Here is a 21,077-nt window from a genome sequence, read left to right on the forward strand (position 1 = left end):
GGAGCCTGGGTCGTGGCAGGTATTTTGTAAATTGCACCTGCTACAATTCACGGCTTCACTGCTCCCTATTCCCAACCAACTTCCACTGAACAGTCAGTAGGTCTTTGTGGTATTTACACACACACACACACACACACACGCACGCACGCACTTTGGAACTCGCCATAGTCGGCCCCGGCTCCCTCTCTAACCCCAGGCCCACCCTCCAGTCTCAAAATACCCCCCGAGCCAAAGGCCACGGGACCCACTCTACCCTGTGGCACCCAAACTTGTTTTGAGAAAAACGAGTGGTGAGACCTTACAGAGACCTCCTAATTTATTCTTACTAATAAGGACACTTTAATTACTGCCATCTTGTGAAAAAGTTATTCAGTCCTTAACATTAAATATAAGCAGTCAAAACGCTCATTTCTTTTTATTTAAAATTTTCCAGTTACTGAACAACCATATACGCCTAAGTATTACTGAGGCTGGAGATTGTGTATAATACTCAGCTCTGCTTCCCAAGCACCATCGTACTGCAAAAGCACCTAATACAAGCTCAACAACCGTTGAACAGATGACTAAATGAACAAATAACCCACAGGTGAGAAAACATATTTACTCACAAGTGAGAAGCGCACACACACAGGTACTTGCAAAGACAGAATGGGTTCCCACTTTTACCTGCAGGCTTTCCAGGTCAAAGGCATGACCAGAATCCTGTACCATACTGAAAAAACTGGCTCCTAATAAAAGTCTCTTTTCAAAAAGTCTGTGACTGCCCCATGCTATCTTGTCCTTGTCCCAAGTTTTCAAGAGGAAAAACCTAGAGGACATTGGCCTCCTCATGCCATAGGACTATCACCACTGCAAAGCATGATAAATTGGACTTTAGAAAAGATGGAGGTACCAAGAGAGTCGTGTCAAGGCACATCTTTGACAATTTATTCCCAGAGCAGCCAAGGTTCCAGACTCAATCTGCTTCCTTCTATTTTTTTTTTTAAATATTTTATTTATTTGAGATGGGGGGGGGAGCACCAAGGGAGGAGCAGACTCCCTGCTGAGCAGGGAGCCCGATGTGGGACTCGATCCCAGGACCCTGGGGTCATGACCTGAGCTGAAGGCCGATGCTTAACCAACTGAGCCACCAGTAGAAGGCCTGGTTTCCTTCTATTATCAACAAATACCAACAAAAAGAGATCTAAAATTTGAGGTCACGGTGCCTCCTCCTCCTCCAATTTCCCAGATGCACTGACTAGTGGCCGGCTTCAAGAGCACAGCATTCTCACAGTTCCTTCACCTGACCTTTCCTCAGAGGTCAGAGCAAATGTGATTTCTTTAGGTCAGGACTGATGTTGAAAGAGCACTAGCCTTGGAGTCAAGAAATCGGATTTTTAGTCCAGACTGTACCTCAAACCAGATGTGTGCCTCGGGTGATTTAGTTTACTTCTCTGGACAACAATCTCAAATGTGAGATGAGGCACTGTAGAAAATCGTGAAGGTTTCTTGCTGCTCCACGACACGCAGACTACATATGCAGCTTAGAAGATGAGCCAATTTTGCTCTCCGACCGCTGACTAAATCCTATTTTTAAATTCTGTTTCTCAGTCTCCTGAAAATGTTGGCCTGACAAAATAAGACACCACGAAACAATCTGGAAGAACCAGTGCTATTAAACAAAGCAGTGAGCGTCGAGACTCCCTAACGGCACGTCTGGAATCCACTGTCCATCGGTAGCTGACCCCTCCTATGCCAGTACAGCCAAATGTACCAAGAAAGTTGTTTTAAAGGCAGTCTCAAGTTAGAAGAGGCTGTACTGCTATTTTCTTTTAAAATTGAGGTAAAACTGCTTCCAATTCATTTTAAAGTACTATTCCGGAACTATTACCAGAAGAGTAAATCTCTCGTATTTTTCCTCCTTCCTCTCTCTTGTCTACTAACCACTCAAGACCTTGGAAAAACCCCACATTTCCCCATTAACTGCCTTCTCGGATCTGCAGCAGGCCTCCTGCAATTTCTGTGCCAGCGCATCGTTGCCAAGGTAACAAAGTAAGGGGAGGGAAGGGACGCACAGATAGGTCTAACACATCTAATATGCAGATGAACTAGGTCACTCGGTAGTATTTCACTAATAGGCAAGAAGATAAATGAAAGCCTTCTATTCTTTCTTCTCCATTTTATATTATGAGGAATTTATTGGGGGCTTTTACAACAGACCTAACGATCTTCCTCTGGCAATGTGGTTTCCAAAACACAAAAGTCCAAAGAGAGTTGGTTGCAGTTAATCAAGCGAAAAGCAGCTTCTGTTGAGAAACTCTCAATGGAGAAAGGAAAGGGGGTCCTGGAGCACTGAATCGAATTCTAGACACTTGTTTTCGGACTTCCCTGACAGAGAACCAACAATGGCACAGCACATGCCCGGTTGCCAACTCCTCACACAAGCGGTTAGCATCCCCATGCGGATCTTCCCACCAAGCCAGCGGCACGCACAAGAAGCTCACAGTTCCCCAGTTGGAGGAGTGACTTTGGCTTCCAAACGGGAATGGGGAGCCAAGGAGGTGGTGCTGTCCTGCCCCTGGACAAAAGCGGGGAATTGAATGCGCTGGCAGTTGGGAGGCAGAGGGGGCCAAAAGCCAAGGGTGAGGGGCTGAGGGAGGGCGGCTTTCTCCTCCAATGGCCCACATGTGGGGCCGCCACCACAAACGCCAAGGGCTGCTTCCCAGCCACCAGTCAGGAAAAGTGAAGAAAGCCTCTGAGGGTGGGGGATGGGGATGGGGACGAGTCCATCCCGAAGACCAAAGACCGCAGGAACAAAAACAAAGAGATGCTCCGGAGGGTCACCGGCAGAGAGGAAGAAACATTTGTGTGTCTCGGCAATCCAATTAGAGAGCCTGGCTTGGCAGAGGCCGGGTGAGGCTCCCCAGAGCTCCAGAACCCTGGAGCACCGGGACACCAGGATCTCTATAGTGTTCTCAGTTGCAAAGACCCATTGTGTTTTCCCAGGCAGCCACGCCGCCAATTTGTCTCACACCTTCCAAAGAGGGCTAATTATGAGCCTCTTCCTCGGCTTTCTGCCTTTTGCTCAGCTTGATGAAGAACAAACATCTATCTCGCTACTCTAAAGGAGGTGAGTAGGGGTGCGGGAGATGCAAGCAGGTCACAAACAAACTCTTCCCTTGGCGGGGCAAGGCATCCTGGCCACCTCCACAAAGACCAGGGCACTTGAACCCAGGTCCACAAAGCCCAACATTTCCAAGTTTCCTAATAATAACTGGCCCCTCTGAAGGCATTCCCTACCCTTCCCACCCGGTCCTTTGGAGTTCTTAAATGAGACCCACGACCAGCCGTCCTCCCGCCAAGGCCAGGCCGAGTGCTGTCTGTTTTGCAGACTGGATGGTCTGTGTCCACTTTTGAGGGTCCTTCCATTTTCCCATGTTGTAAAAGTGGTTGTGTCTCCGAAAGTTAAAAAGGGATTAATTTTATCATGGTCTGCAGGATGACAAAATAAAAGAGGCATTAGGCCTCCAAGACTTTTAAATGAGCCAACTGTGCCAATGTCACATGAACATGGTGACCAGTGAGAGAGGCTGCAGAGGATCACAGAAATCTGTTTTTACCATATGTCTCACTAAGTAAAGAAAGGGCAGTACTGGGTGTTAACGTCATTTTTTTTTTTTTAAGTTAACAGCTCTTTTCTGTTCCTGAGTCCCATCACACTTCTGAAAAAAGGGATTTTAAAACTACCGTTGCCTATTTTCTAAAGAATCTCTTCTCTTCTCCCCTAGGTCCTTCCGCTTATCTTCACAGTTTGTAAAAACTTCCTACTGTTCCCATTATCCCCAAAGCTTGAAAATAAAGGGCAAAGATACAAGGACGAAGACGACAGAACAGAAAAAGAAAGTTCAGTTAGGATAATCAGAGAGAGAATACGGATCTGTCCTCACAGAGCCCCACGAAAGGGAAATTTAAGCTTTCCAATCATGTGTGTGCTCCCAGAAGACTGCAAATGTTGTTTCTCTAATGTGAACACTGAAATAAGGTCACCAAGTTTACATTTAATAATCTCTTATAGGGGCACCTGGGTGGCTCAGTCGTTAAGCATCTGCCTTCGGCTCAGGTCATGGTCTCAGGGTCCTGGGATGGAGTCCCGCATCCGGCTCCCTGCTCGGCGGGAAACCTGCTTCTCCCTCTCCCTCTGCTCTCGCTCTCTCTCTCTCTCTCTCAAATAAATAAATCATTAAAAATAAAACATATTTGTAGAGTGTTTTGTTTAAGGTGTCTTCATTGACAACGTGTCATTATAAATGCTACATCTATTTTTTTGATAAAAACCCTAGAAGGTTGGCTGGAAAACAAGCTACTAATGCATTCTACAGATGAGACAAGTGAGGCCCAGAACACGTACAGACCTAGAAAATGATCCGGCTGAAGGGTGGCGGCTCCGGGATTAGACTCCATTACCCGCCCCCGCCCCCACCCCGCCAACAGCCCAGGCCGGGCTGGCTCTGCAACACCTCCCTCCCCAATGCTCTCCACAGGGGAAGAACTTCCACCCCAGGCTGGTCCATGCTGGAAACGAATGAGACCTACATCATCTTTAATACCAGACAACTGTAGGCCACCATGCTGTGAATTCCTGCACAGCAAACACTGGTCAGCAAATTGAGGCGGCATATTTTTGTCTTCTTACTATTTCTTAAAGGCTAACTAATCCCCCCAAACGAAGACCAATCCTGGCCTGGAAGTAACACGGAAACGCCTTCGATATGGGTGTTTAACAGCCGGATCACTGGCCTAACTTGGAGAAGAAGCCGGAAATATGCCCAGGGCTTTCAGGGAAAGCATCTGATGAAGGCTCTACCAGACAAAGGAGAGAGCGAGCGAGAGAGGGCAATTACCAGGGAATTTAATTCGCTATAAACACGGATTTGGAGTAACTGACAAGAGGGTGAGGGGCGCCTTTCTTCCCTCCTTAGCAGGATTTCTTTACCTCAGCTGGATAATTGCTTCCGTTCCTCAACTGCCTAGACTCACAACTGGGTACTAGCATGCCATCCACATACAGACTACCGGAGTCAGGCTCAGAACGGAAACACCGATGATGTAATTAAGTTTTTACAAATACTTTACCGGGCCACAAAAATGTTCATTACCTCGTTTTAAGCACGTTTTCTCTGACCAACATGTAAAATGTGGAAGCAAAATATCTGGTGTTGCGGTGTCACTGAGAAGCTTATCGAGGAAATGTTGCCACAGAAGGTGGTTGCTTCTCCCTCCACCCTTCTTTTTCCTTTAAGAATCTGCTGAGTTATTTCAATAGCACCTCGAGCTCCATTTACACAGTCACACCGCTCCCCTGCACTGCCATCCCAGGTAACGAGCCTCGGACAGCAGCTGGGTTCTCGGCAGCCCAGCCCTGTATGCAGTTCAGTCTCGCACCATGCCACAGACCACTGTGGACCAGGAGAGCAAGGTGCACCGCCTCTCTTTCAAAAGGAGCCATGCACGTGGTCCCAGACTCCTCTAGCCTCAGTCTCATCAGGGAAGCTTTCTGTAAAATGTACACGGTGCTGCTGGACAGAGTCGTATGTAGTATGGACCAGAGCCAGGAAGCTGCCCAGCAAAGCAAACGAACTCATATGTTTACTACATGCCAAATACGTGCCAGGCACAGTGCCAGATGCTGCCACTTCTTTCCTCTCCTCCAACTTTCCATAAACACTGTGGGCATCCCCACTTTACAGATGAGGAAACAGAGGCCCAGGAGATGAGTTTACTTCCCCAAGGTCACAGTGCTGGCGGGTGTCACAACTTGAACACGAGTCAAACTCCAAGTCTAGTGTCACTTCTACTCCTTACCTAAACCAGGCCCCTCAAGGGTAAAGTGGTTCCTGTAGCCAGGTTACCAGCACGGGGGAAGAGGAGGGACCTTGACGGCGGCTTTGAATAGGAGAGGAACTCGAAGTCACAAAGTCTGGCAACCCAGGTGAACTTGGTCTTGGACCCCAACATCCCATCTAAGATGAAGAGACCAGCCCCCTTGGAAAGTGAACAACCACTTCAACTCAGGTTTGACATGCCAAATATACAAGATACTGATTTCTTCAGACACTGAATTCCCTTTAATTTGGGTTTCATCAAATTTAGTTTACCTTGACAAGATAATAGCTATGAAATTTTCAGATCTTAAACTAGGAGTTCTTCAAATAGCTGACTCTCCAAGTAAACACCCATCAACGCAGGAACCTGGGAAGGCAAGAAGGAACACACATTTTGGTAACTTGGTAAACCTGAAATATCTGTGTCGGCCTCAAGGGGAAAATCAGCTTCCCTGGTTTTTCACTTCACGACAGCCCATTAGAAATCAGCAGCTTCGCTCTGCTAGGCTCTTCTCATTTGTTAGGTGTTTTCTCTTTATTTCGGGTATGTAGTAGTCTGTTTTGCTAAGTTCAAAGGTGGCAGCAACAGGGACCGAAGAGTTATTTGACATAAAACAAAACAAAAAAGATGAGGAAAATGTGCCATAAAGTAGCGCTGTTCTGTTATTTATACTGTTTACTCCTTAAACAATAAGAGTAGTTAAGTTTGCCAAAGATCTACAAGAAAATCCTGTTAAAACACATACTTAAAAAAGTCCCCAAAAACCTTCTGAAATTAGCACATAATCCAAATGCCGTTTAAAAAGAATCAAAATGGACCAATACTAAAGTGCTGATAATCCCTAATTTTGTACAGATTACAGTAATTTTTTTTAAACTTGGAAAGTAACATTTTTCTATAGAAACAGGGTCATAATTAGTAGTAATATTTCCAAGAAATGCCACAAGTGTCTTTACTTTCTTAACAGGAACTTTAAAAAAAATCAACTCAGATATAATTTACTGAAAATACTCACTTTGAATGTACAGTTAAGTGTGTTTTGACAACTGTATACAGTTACACATATCATCCCCTCCCTGCAAAATCAAGATCAATCAAGATACAGAGCATCATCCCCTCCCTGCAAAAAAATCCCTTGATCTTTCCATGCTAAGCCCCAGACAACTACTGATCTGCTTTCTGTAAATACTACTAGTTCTGCCTGTTCCAAAACTTCATATAAAGGATTCGTATAATCTTTTGTGTCACACTTTTGACTCAGCACGATGTTTCTGCGATCCGTGCATGTTGTATATATATCCACAGTTGGGTCCTTTTTGTTGTGGAGCAGTGTTCCTCTGTATAGATTATACCACAATTGGTTGAACCGGTCAATGGGTGATGGACACCAAGACTGTTTCCAGTTTTCGGCTATTATGAATAACACAGGTATAAACACTCACACACAAGTCTTTTTTTGAATATGTTTTCATTATCTTTGGTAGCTGCTAAATGGTTTTCCAACAAGATTGTACCATTTGACACTACAATTAATGGTAAAGTTCAGAAACTGACCCAATCTGCTGTTTGCCTGATACTAAGGAGGTCTGTGGTATAAGAGGTGCTTATAAGAGAATTTCCTCCCCAAAGTTTTTCTACTGGCAAAACTAGAAACACTTTGCCCATTTCAAAATTTTCTGACAAAGCCCCATTTACGCACCTCTCCCTCGACTCCCATGGCCATAGACACCTAGGTGCTCACAGCCCTCCTTTTGCCCCTTACTCCAAATCCCTGGTGAAGCCACGGACCCAGGCTGTCTCTCTTCCAAAGCGTGCCAGTCTCCAAAACTACATTCCTCTCCATTCCTTCCTCAACCCCTGCAAATCAAAACTCTGTCCCTCGGTTCAGTTGCTCATGTTTAGGGATTAGGAAGGCAATCTGATTAAATGGACCTTTTGCGTGAAAGACTGGTAACAACTTTAAATGAAGATGTTCCAACAGAGGTTAAAGAGATAGCAGTCTTTACAACCCTACAATACTGCTCTTATTCCAAACAAGGCCTAACATGTATGATGGATGGCAAGGCAATGAAGGGGAAGAACGTGAGGTGAGTACAGGAGGTACGGCAGCGTCCCACTTATAAATGACCTACCTTGCCACCCTGGTGCTGCCACATGACTCTGGGGTCTTCTAAGTTCACCGTGTTTATAGGCTAAGACCTGCCAAGTCATATTCTCTCTCCCCCAAAGTTGTTTTCCACAGTTTCTTTCCTTCTTCCATACTTCTGTACTCACAAATTCTCAGAAAGTCTCATGTTCTTTTTACATTAGAACCCAGAGTCACATGGCAGCACCAGGGTGGCAAGGTAGGTCATTTATAAGTGGGACGCTGCCATCTCTACTTTAAGAAGATCTTTAGTAGTTTTACTACCAGCTCCTTTAGACGGCACCCTACCAGGCACTTAGCAGAAGAATCTCCCAGCCATATCGTTAACATCACATGCTTTCATGAGGGTGACAAAGGACACTTGCCATGAGCTGAGTATAAAAGACCAGATTTCAGAAACTCACACATAAAGGCAATGCTGCTCTCAAAATAAGTCTGTTAATAGATTTTGAGCCATTATTACCCAGCTCACACTAGGGCACAGAAGACAGACAAAATCAGTGCCTTCGAGACATCAGCGCCACTGTGGTTCCTGTCTTCTATCTCCTCTCTCATGAACACTCTAGAGTGCTTACATCTCATCCAGACAACGGACAAAACACATCTGGCTTATGCAACCATCTTAGAGTCCTAGTGCAACAAACACAAGTGGATCAGAAATGTTTCAATTAAACAGTATAAAGTTAATGTACCGGAAGAGTCCAATTTGCTCTGGTGGATTGGTCCTGTGGCAAGTTACAGACACGACACTCCTTCGTGGTGGAAAAGAGAACTGGTATCCACCCACGTGGGCTCCTCGAGATTTCTTATCCCCCCCCCCCCCCCCCCCTGACTTATGCCAGAGCTTGAGACCAGTATCAGCCATCAGCGATTAGAGAAGCCACAAAACTCCTCTAATCACTGCGGGAGTCCTGCAGACTCTAAGGCAGCCCAATCCTAATATGCACTTGAGAAACAATTACTTTCTTGAATCTCTGGAATTACTTGGTCATTTTTAACTACCACCCTGATCACCTGCCATTTCCTTTTCCCTGGTCTGATGCTAACTTAACCTTTGGAGCTGGATGAAAACAGGGTGAGGCGGGATGAAAAAAAAAAAAAAGAGAGAGAGAGAGAGAGAGAATATTAGTACTTTCAATCATCCAGCACCGCAGTAAGGTCTTGGTACTCTGTAGGTCAGAGGTGCTGTAGCACCAGGGAAGTTCATTATCATCACTCCAGGAAAGGAGGCCAAAACTCCATTCATACCATGACTCTCTCCATCACCAACCACTCAAGTTTCATATATGTTCTATTCTTGATAACTAACAAACAAACAAAGGTTATTTTAGTCAATTCCTGGGTTTCATGAAGACTTCCTTCCACAAATTGAATACTTTGTAATGTTAAGCAGACTCTTACATTGAAAACTGTTCTAACATCTCATCAAAATGACAGAGTCGGTGCATCTCTGACACCACGCCATTCTGGAACTGAAGAACTCAGATGAATCAGCAATGAATTCTCTTATAAAATAGCTAATATGACATGGGCTGTATTAATAGGAATAAGGCCTGTAGGGACCATGAAGTCATTTCCCTGCCGTCGCCTAAGCAGGAGCAGGACTCGTTCTTGAACACCATATGCAGTCTGAGGTTCCAATTTTCAAGGTTTGTGAGCAAACTGGAACAGCCCAGGAGGCTTATATTTAGAGAAAGGGATGTTCCCAAATGTATAAAAAAGTTTTACAACTATCCTTGTAATCCAAAAGAAGGGAAATGGAAAAGAGAATATTTATTGAGCACATACTCTGTTCTTAGTACAGTTAACCCTGAACAATACAGGTTTGAACTGCATGGCTCCACTCATACAAGGATTTTTCCCCCCTTGCTAACTAAGCACAGTACTCTAAATGTATTTTCTCTTCCTTATGTTTTAATAATATTTTTTCTTTAGCTTACTTTATTATAAGAATACAATATATAGTACATAAAACAGACAACATATTTGTTAACTGACCATATTTTGTCAATAAGGCTTCTGGTCAACAGCAGGCTATTAGTAGTTAAGTTTTGGGGGAGTCAAAAGTCATATGCAGACTTTTGACTGGGGGGGTTAGCACCCCAACCCCTACATTGTTCAAGGATCAACTGTACACTTTATAGGACTCTTCACTTAATCTCTCACTCAACCCTAAAAACCAGGTTTCATTCCTTTTGTACTAATTTGGAAACCAAGGCTAAAAGACATTAAGCAACTTGTCCCGGAAACATCCAGCTAGCATTCCTCAACTCTTCTGTCTCCCTTGGTTGTTACTTATGCTTCTCTCTGGGTTTTTTGGTTTCTGTTTCTGTTTTTTTTTTTTTTGGCAGGGGGGTTAAAACAAAGAACTATTTCAGTAAGTCCGGTGGTCTACTGACATCATCATAAACCCTAAGGTTCAAAAGAGTCAAATAAACATTTTAATATAACCTCGAAGCAATAACTGGATTATCAGCATGTCAGGGAAGAAATATGCCAATTATCAAGCAACCACTTGGCTAACGTTCAGCTGTGGGAGTGCTAATTAATTCCATGAAAAGAATGTTGCACCGCCCTTCCAAAGTTGGTGCCAGGACTGATCTGTGGACAAGGCCACCGACATACAACTGCAGCAGGTGAGAAGAGCAGAAACGGACCCCTGGCCCACCACCGCCTCCCACGCACAGCAGCTGCCATGCACCATGCCCTCCTGCAGGAAATCTCTTGAGTCTTTGACCCAAAGAATGCCCAGAGGACAGCAAGCATACAATTTTTAAGCAAAATATTGGGCAGATATTGCAGTTCGTTTATAATGCTAATCTAAAATGCCTGGTATTTACACACCCTTTAATTAGCTCAGCCCTAAATTGTCAATGCCTCAGAATATTTCATCCCTGGGAATAACCGTAGGAGAAGCCAATTTTTAAGGATTTCTAAACAGTCTAAAACTGTACACATACATGTGGCTATATAAAACTCGCCACTTTGAGGTATGTGTGTTTTTCGGTACTAGAGCTCAGCTGTCTATCCAGGATTGCTCAGGAATGCTGATGTGCAATATGCATCTCCCCATAGCTCCTCTCTCCTGCGTGGACTTCGTGCAATTGCCCTCAGCAGAAGCAACTGCAACTCTACCCCCGGAATGCAGAGTGTGTCCCGGTTGTCTGACGCGGGGCTCAGGCTGAAGCCACCGTTTGTCATCTCTGTCTATGGCACTTTTATGCTTGCAGCACATTTCTCCCAAAGGGCAGTTGAACAGCATCTCTTTGTACAGCAGTCTCAACTGCTCTGGGCAATCAGGACCATTGAAAATTATGCACATCACAACAGCCTATATTTTACATCAGGATGTCCTAAACAGGCTCTCCGAATCAAAAGAAATATCTACTGAACTATTTTCATGTGATGCAGTTGCAAATGGGCCAAAAGAAGCTTGATTTTATTTTTGCAGATTACCCGGACCCTTGAAACAGTCCTTGTTACATAAAGCAACTCATCAAGTCCAATTCTAGCTCTACCCCATTCTCTAAGGTCCATGCTCAGATTTGTACTTACAAAAGAAAATAGGACAAACACCAAACACTTAGGCCACAAAACCTTCCAAAGCATTAGACTCTCCTCACAAGCTACTCAAGGAAGATAAGGAAACATCTGTCCACACCACATACTATTTCTGGATAACACTGTAAGCGAGATAGAGTTTTTAAGAATTCTCTATGTACCTATGCCAGCGTTTAAATATTTCCCACTGCCCATCTTATTCTTTACCTTGCCCTCCAGATTAAACACTATTATCCGGGAAATCTATTTTGAAGTATTTCTGTATTGGGATACTTGTTTTTAGTTTTCTAAAACAGCATAATGGCTATTACTAGCAACGGCTCAAGTGGAAAAGTTTACACAACCATTGAACACATAGGAAAGGAAATGAGGCATTGAAAAAAAAAAAAAAGTCTTTTCTATTACCAAATTTTTATAAAGATTTTTTAATGAAGAAGAACAGAAAATGAAAGCTTGGTAAGGAAATGTAATTTGATTCTAAAGAGGCTTTACCAGGAGTCTCATTCCAAATTAAAAAATACATTTTCATCTTTATGAGGCATTTATGAATAGTCCTGAAGTGAATGTGCTTCCCAAGAAGGTAAAAAAAAAAAAAAAAAAAAAAAAAACTTCATAAAGTGGCAAGGTGCCGAGAACAGACCACAGCAAAGGGCCTTCCTGCAGCTCAGCTCCCTAAAGTGAGAGGTCCCTCCATCCCAGCAGAAATGTCGCTCAGTATCCCAAATTACCATAGAAGAAAATCATCACCAATGCAGGGAGGTCCCCAAGGAAAGCACAGTATCGCCCTCCTCACTACCCACGTTCTGGGTGTCATCTTGCTCTATCAGCTATTACAGTTCCTGGCAGCTAAAACACCCAAGTTCTCAGAAAGATGGGGGAGAAAGCTCAGAGAACCACATGCTGGGATCCCATGAACTAAATGTCCCACACAAAGACTTTCCCTAAAAAGCAACTGTTGAAGTAGAAAGCGGTAAGGAAAGCATTTCCATGTGTTTCGTAAAAAGTGCAGAGGATGGCACATACATGGAGACATGCCATAAAATCTTAGACATTAACCCCTCACCTACTGAAGCCATTTGCTTTCTTTAAAGGATTCTAAGAAAGAAAAAAAAAAAGGAAGTCTAACGCTCACCATGTTTCTCTTTCTACCTTGGTTTTCCAGGAAGCTCAGATTTCAATGTAATGCTCATTTGCAACAACTTCACTATCCCGGTTTATTTGTATCCTCCTTTCCCCCTTTCTCTACCTGGTTCCGACCATTTATTTGTATTTTATCAGTCCTATTGTCTACATATACATTTTGTTACAATTTTCCTTAAATACTTATTCCTGTGATTGGATTGCCCTGTTTAAGAAACACTGCAATGCCTTCAAATTTACATACACTGTACCTAGCATTTTATTTTTCAAGACATCTCCAGAACAGTTTACCTTTGGAGCCTTATTCATTATAGCATAACATGCTAGACATAAGCTGCTAGAGTGTGAATGAAGGACCAAACACAACCCTATTTCAACTCACAGGATTCTCCACTACATTATGCAGCCACCCCTCCCCCATCACGCACAAACATACCTGTGACAGGAAGCCCCTTGAATCCCTTTTAAGATTGATTTTTAAAAACCATGGAAAAAAAAAATAAAATAAGCGCCATGGAACTTCTCCCCTAGAAAAAACCAACACCCTCACATACACACAGACAATGTCTGACACAGAATTTTGAGGGCTTCACAGACCCATCTGGGTTCCTTCTTGCTACAGAGATGGTGGAGACAAGGGTAGTCTCCACAGCTGGCATGGAGTCCCTCTTGTGCCAACCCACCCATCAGGGCAGATCCCCACAGAGCTACAGGCTCCTGACCCCCCTGCATCTGTCCCTAGTGAATTGCCACCTAGAAGACCAGTCTCCTGTGACCGTGCAAATCCCCACACTGGTGAGTGTCCTGACCCCAACCAGAACTCCTAGGATTTTCACTCTCCCCAGTAGTGAGTGGCAGCATGCTTCCTCTCCAGGAAATAAATGCAGTGCCTTATTTTACCCACAAAAAAATTCACACGGTGCTTCCTTCATCAGCCTCTCCTCCCAATATTTCTCTGTAATTTGCCTTTGAGGGCTTTTCCACACTAACTCCAAAACCTAGTACTCACCCTCAAAAATACATATTTGTTTCCTCTTTTCCCCACCACTCCCTTTAAATTCTTTCATTGCTTCCCCAGATAAAGTTGCAGTTATCAATAAATGGTATTTATTTCTATTTATTAAGCAAGGCATCTCTTATCATAGACCAACACTTACATCACTCCCTTGTGTTAAGACTTAAATGTAGAGAGGGGGTTTTATGTAGCAAATTAGGATTAGCCTAGGAAATCACAATGACAGTGGCCTGGAAAGTAGTTTAAAAAAAAAAGAAGAAGAAGAAGAAGAAAAGGCAAAAAGAACAAATACATAACCACCAACATTAAATAGTCCACCTAGATCAGGATTTTCATTCCCAGCTGTAACATCGAATTCAACTAAGAGCTAATACAAAAAGAGAGAAAGAAAGAAAAAGACCGTACTGCCACCCAAGCCTCATCCATGACTAATTAACTCAAAATTGCTGGGGTGGGATCTGAACACTGGATTTTTTCAAAGCTCTGTGTTAGTCCACTGTGGGGCCAGAGTGGAGAAACCCCCAGCCCAGCCCATGCTAAGGCAAGTGGGCACAGCAGGGAGGGTTGGAGCAAAAGCAGAGGTGATAGTTGGAACGGAGGAGAAACCGACGTGTCCATCTTGCTGGTCCTTCCAAGTAGACATATCCACCCAAGGAGGTGTTTGCAGGGACTCCATTCTCTGAGCAACACTGGTGACAGCCGGCAGCCCATGTAGCTCAGGGGGCACGAGTAAGGCAGTGAAGGAAGCTCCTCATGAACACGGCCCCCAAACCAGTCTCCCTCCTTTCCAGACCTGGGTACAGACCAACTCTATCCAAATTTTCTTTGGACTCATGTGTGTGTTAAAGGACAAGCTTCTAGCAGCTTTTTCACCATCACCACCTCTCAGTTCAGAGGATTTCTAATGCCCCAAATTCCCTGGATGGGCAAGGCAGAGTTTGTTCCCTATCTTAATGGGGCAGGAAGGTCCCCATCTCTGGGCAAAACCTGGGGAGACGGAGCTGAGCCGGAGGGAGAGTGAGCATGAGAACCAGCTGGAGCTGAAGGGTTCTGAGCAGAAGGGGATTGTAAGGTATGTCAGAGGCTAACTGATTTCTGTGGCTTCAGGAGCACCTTGCCCTCAAGTAACAAGCAGGAGGGCCCCACATCCAACACAAATGAGCTGATAGAATTTGCAATCATTAGTCCAACCACTGTATAGGAAACGCCCCAAGCCTACACAGCCTCTCTCTCTTGAGCTCCACTCAGTTGCCTTCCGTAGCAAAAATCTTTCTTCTAAAACCTGATGACACGTAAATCAACTTCCTCTTGTTTGGGGTTCAAAATTAGCTGCAAAAATGGACCTTTCTCATGAGCTGGACTTGCCTAGGCAGTCTTACGGATACCAACCATAACTGGATAACAAAGCGCTCCGGCAAAGAGCAAAAGAAGTGGACTCAAGAAGCACATTCAAGCATATGTACACAAAAACAGTCTGATTAATTTAGAGCTACAGTAAAAACATCATAAAATGTTTGTGGTAGCCCTTCACTACCCATCTTCATTAGCTAACCACTCATCTAGTGTCCCCACACCTCCTAATGTTGCGTCACGAAGGGACAATGACTAATGTGATAGACCATACCCCGGCGTCTTCCCATTGCTCCTTTGCCTCCCTACTTTTAACCAGCCGTGTGGCCCCCCAGTAGAGACTACACTTCCCAGGCTCCCTTAACGCTGGGTAAGCTCCTAGCACTAGAACTGATAAGACTTGAAGGGATGTGGTAACTTCAGGGTCACCTTGTGAAAGAGAGCCACTTGCACCACTGGCTGAGATATGGTGACAAGGGGAGCCACCTGGCCATGGGAGAAAGAAAACAGTGCCTCCCCTCAGCCAGCACCACTCTCACCTCCGAATTAGGATCCGAGGACCACTGTCCTCAGGGGTGTTCTTGTCACAGGAGACCAACCCAGCCTGATTAATTCCAGAAAGAAACAGAGGACCCATTTTCTAGCCCTTATGCAAATATTTAATTTGGGGCAAGCCACTTAACCTCCCCCTCCCACAGTTTCCTTCTTTATAAATTGGGGATAAAAGTACCTGCTCAATCTTATTAATGACAAGTACCAAATGTAGTATCAAAGTACAAATGCTTTTGGAAAGTTATGTGAGACAGCTTCTGTGAATGAATAGGATGTTAACTGCAGTGCACACACTTGTGAAAAGTACTTCCCCAGAATGAAACTAGGTTCGAGTTATACCTGAATACTACTCTTTTGATAAGCTAAAAGCCAGTTCATCATGGTGATGAAATAGGAAATATTTTAAATGTATCAAATGCTTACAAATAGGATTTATATGCACAGACATTAACATGCCCATTAAAACTAGTAACCATGATAAACCTTAAGCCCGACTCACCAAAAAGAGGACTCAAACAAAATCAGAAATGAAAGAAATAACACCACAGAAATACAAATGACTGTAAGAGAATGTTATAAAAAAAAAAAAATCATATGCCAAAAAATTGGACAACCTAGAAGAAATGGATAAGTTCTTAGAAATAATTTCCCAAAACTGAATCAGGAAGAAATAGAAAATTTGAACAGACTGATTATTAGCAATGAAATGGAATCAGTAATAAAAAAGAAACTCCCAACGAACAGAAGAAGTCCAGGACCAGATGGCTTCACAGAGGAGTTCTACCAAACATTTAAAGAAGAGTTAGTACCTATTCTTCTCAAACTATTCCAAAACATAAAAGGAAAACTTCCAAATTCATTCTTTGAGGACCGAGTACCCTGATATTACAACCAAAGATGCTAAAAAAAAAAAAAAAAAAAAAAAGGACTACAGGCCAATATCTCTAATGAACACAGACACAAAAATCCTCAACAAAAATATTAGCAAACTGGATCCAACAATACATTTTAAAAAAATCTTTCACCACAGCCAAGTGAGATTTATTCCTTGGATGCAAGAGCAGGTCAACATTCACAAAAATCAACATGATACATCACATCAACAAGAGTAAGGATAAAAACCATATAATCATTTCAATAGATGCAGAAAAGGCATTTGACAAAATATAACATCCATTCATGACAAAAACCCTCCAAGTAGGTTTAGAGGGAACATACCTCAATATAATAAAGGCCACATAAGAAAAACCCACAGCTAATATCATACTCCATAGGGAAAAACTAGGAGCTTTTCCCCTACGATCAGGAACAAGACAAGGATGTCCAATCTCAGCACTTTTATTCAACATAGTAGTGGAAGTCCTAGCCACAGCAATCAGACAAGAAATAAAAGCATCCAAATCGGTAAAGTAGTAGTAAACCTTTCACCTTTTGCAGAGGACATTATACTATATATAGAAAACCCTAAAGACTCCTCCAAAACACTACTAGAACTGATAAATGAGTTCAGTAAGGTCATGGGATACAAAAATCAATATACAGAAATCTGTTGCCACTAACAATGAAGAAGAGAAAATAACAATCCCATTTATAATTGCACCAAAAATAAAATACCTAGGAATAAACTTAACGAAGGAGGTAAAAGACCTGCACTCTGAAAACTATCAGACACTGATGAAGGAAACTGAAGAGGACACAAACAAATGGAAGGATATTCCATACTCCTGGATTGGCAGAATATTGTTAAAATGTCCATATTACCCAAAGCAATCTACAAAGTTAATGCAATCCCTATCAAAATACCAATAGGATTTTTCACAGAACTAGAACAAAACAATCCTAAAATTTGTATGGAACCAGAAAAGATCTCGAATAGCCAAAGCAATCTTGAAAAGAAAAAAAAAAAAAAAGAAGAAGAAGAAGAAAAAAAAAAAACAGTCACAATCCCAGATATCAAGATATACTACAAAGCTGTACTGATCAAAGGAGTAGGATCCTACCACACCATAGACACACAGATCAATAGAACAGAAGAGAGAACCCAGAAACACCCACACTTATATGGTCCATCTTCAACAAAGGAAGCAAGAGTAGGCAATGGGAAAAAGACAGCCTCTTCAATAAATGGTGCTGGGTAAACTGTTGAGCTACATGCAAAAGAATGAAACTGGACCACTTTCCTACACCACACACAAAAGTAAATTCAAAATGGAGTAAGGACCAAATGTAAGACCTGAAACCATAGAAATCCTAGAAGCAAGCATAGGCAGTAATTTCTCTGACACTGGCCTGAGCAACATTTCCCTAGAACTGTCTCCAAAGGGAAACAAATGCAAAAATAAACTATTGGGACACCAAAATAAAAAGCTTCCATACAACAAAGGAAACAATCAACAGCACAGAAAGACAACTTACTGAATGGGAGAAGATATTTGCAAGTGACGTATCCGATAAGGGGTTAATATCCAAGATATATACAGACAACTCAACACCAAAAATCCAAATAATCCAATTAAAAATGGGCAGAAGACATGAACAGACATCTCTCCAAAGACGACATACAGACGGCCAACAGACCATGAAAAGATGCTCAACATCACTCATCATCAGAGAAATGCCAAATCGAAACCACAACAACATATCACCTCACACCTGTCAGAGTGGCTAAAATCAACACAAGAAACAAGTGTTGGCAAGGATGTGGGGGAAAAAAGGAAACCTCGTGCACTGTTGGTGGAAATGCAAACTGGTATAGCCACTGTGGAAAAAAGCATGGAGTGTCCTCAAAAAAACTGATTTGGGTACCCAAAGAATACAAAAACAGTAATTTGAAAAGATACATGCACCCTTATGTTTATTGCAGCATTATTTACAAGAGCCAAGATATGGAAGCAACCTAAGTGCCCACTGATAGATGATAAAAAAGAGGTGATTTTATATACAAAGATATAGATACACACACACACACACACACACACACACGAATATTAGCCATAAAAAAGAATGAGATCTTGCCATTTGCAACATGGATGGATCTAGAAGGTATCATGCTAAGTGAGATAAGTCAGATAAAGAAAAATACCGTATGATTTCACTCATATGTGGAATTTAACAAACAAAACAAACGAACAAAGTGTGGGGGGGTGCGGGGAAGAGACAAACCAAAAAACAGACTAACTATAGAGAACTGGGGGTTACCAGAGGGGAGGCAGGTGGGGGGATGACAGAAATAGATGAAGGGGTCAAGGAGTGCACTTAACCATGAAAAGCACTGAGTAATGTATACCATTGCTGAATCACTACATTGTACACCTGAAACTAATGTAACACTGTATCTTAACTATACTGGAACTAAAACTTCAAAAAAATCAAATAAAAACTAATAACCAGGAGAGACAAGGAAGGTGGCTCCGTGTGATGTGAAGACCACTAAACATGGGCTTCCAGTCACATCTCACCAGGTAAGAGCAGGGTGTTCCTGAGGGAGGCAGGATCCAGACCTCTCTGAGGTTTCTCTCAGGCATGGCCATTGCCAAACCTTAGGGCACTTCTAGGTGATCTTAGAAATGGGCATAGCTTGCAAGGTTGCTTTAGGAGAAATAGAGAAAGACTCCCCCTTCTTTCAGGCTGACCCGTCTCCACGGCCTTGGAGGTTGGAGAGCGGGCTACGTTTCAGTGAATTCAGCCTTCTCTTGCCCCTAAGTCAGCGGTGATGAAAGCCACCTTACAAGTGCACACAGTGCCCTGTCCCAAACTTAAAGTACATAAGGCATTAGTATCAATAATGCAGTTGTACCTAATACTTCCGGGGTTTCCTAATTCTGGAGAGAAACCACTACCTGTCCATAAAGCCACAGAATTCCTTCACTGGAAACTGAGATATAGTCTATTCCAAAGAACAGCTAAGTGAATTCTTTACCCCATCTCCCTTCCAAGCACTAAAAAAACAAAACAAAACAAAAAACCCACCAAGAAAGCTTGCAAGCAGCAAGCATTAGTGAGACAGGTTGGAGGTGAGGGCTTCCAGCCCAGTACTCCAAGCAGCTGACAGCACTGAATGAAAAGGCTAGAAGACAATGGCCAAGCATCAAGGGATTTACAAGAACAATGATGCATCCTTCAATTACATTCTTTTGCTTAAACCAATCTTTCAAGTTTTTGTAATGTTGGAGTGAAATCCATTTACAACTCCCAAAAAACAAAGCCAACAGACACCCTGGAATTTGCTTAGCGGACCTAAACAGTGACATTGTTGTAACAGGCAAGGACCCCTTTGTCTTTAAAGGGACATTTAAATGTGTGCTGATGGATGTTAACTAGATTTCCTGAGGTGATCATTTCACTATGTATCCCAAATCATGGAGTACACCTGAAACTAATATATGTCAATTATATCTCAGTTTTTTTTAAAGATTTTATTTATTATTCGAGACACAGAGATACAGAGACGAGAGAGAGAGCATGAGTAGGGGGAAAGAGAGAGGGAGAAGCAGGCTCCCTGTGAGCCAGGAGCCGGATGCGGGACTCCATTCCAGGACCCTGGGATCAGGACCTGAGCCGAAGGCAGACGCTTAACCATCTGAGCCACCCAGGTGTCCCTCAATTTTTTTTTAAGGACACCATGAGGGATCCTTGTGGTAACGAAACTGTTCTATATACCTTGACTACTGTGGTAGATACATGAACCCACACATGATAAAATTGCATAGAAATACACTACACACACACACACACACACACACACACAGGCACGCACACACATAATACTGGTGAAATCTGAATAAGCTTGGTGGATTGCATCAATGTGAGTTTCCTGGATGTGATATTATGCTATAATTTTGCAAGATGTTGCCACTGCAAGAAGCTGGGTGAAGAGTACACAGGATCTCTCTGCATTATTTCTTACAACTGCAGTGAATCTACAATTACCTCAAAATAGAAGTTTAATTAAAATAGCATTATTAGGGGCACCTGGATGGTGCAGTCGCTAAGCGTCCAGCTCTTGATTTCGGGGGCTCAGGTCATGATCTCGGGTCGTGAGACTGAGCCCCGAGTCAGGCTCAGCACAGTCTGCTTGAGATTCTCCTTCCTCTGCCCACCCCCTCCTGCCCCTCATGCTCTAGATAAATAAAAAAAAATTTTTTTTGAAAGATTTTAAGATTTTACTTATTTGTCAGACAGAGAGAGCACAAGCAGGGGGGAGCGGCAGATAGAGGGAGAAGCAGACTCCTCACAGAGCAGGGAGCCCAACGTGGGGCTCGATCCCAGGACCCTGGGATCCTGCCCTGAGCCGAAGGCAGACGCTTAAACGACTGAACCACCCAAGCATCCCTAAAAAATTTTTAATAAAATAGAAATACTAATAAATAAAGGGCAATATAGGCAGGTCACCTGGTAACCACAGCATGAGGGGAAGGTAGACGGAGCACGACTTCCAGCCTCTCTCCAGGA

The 21,077-nt window shown here is 43.1% G+C and overlaps 1 protein-coding gene across 8 annotated transcripts in view; it reads right to left on the reverse strand.

Annotated features, from left to right (window-relative positions):
• Positions 1 to 21,077, reverse strand: part of TSPAN5 (tetraspanin 5) — a 169,197-nt gene that overhangs the window by 102,009 nt on the left and 46,111 nt on the right. Inside the window, exon 1 of one of the 8 annotated variants that reach the window (XM_035726289.1) lies at positions 6,135 to 6,228. The exons of the other annotated variants lie outside the window; for them this stretch is intronic. The gene's annotated coding sequence lies outside the window, so the exon portion shown is untranslated. Of the gene's footprint in view, positions 1 to 6,134; positions 6,229 to 21,077 lie in introns of those variants that run through there. 8 annotated transcript variants of the gene reach the window in all.

The sequence above is a fragment of the Zalophus californianus genome, chromosome 2 (genome assembly GCF_009762305.2).
Source record: "Zalophus californianus isolate mZalCal1 chromosome 2, mZalCal1.pri.v2, whole genome shotgun sequence".
NCBI lineage: Eukaryota > Metazoa > Chordata > Mammalia > Carnivora > Otariidae > Zalophus > Zalophus californianus.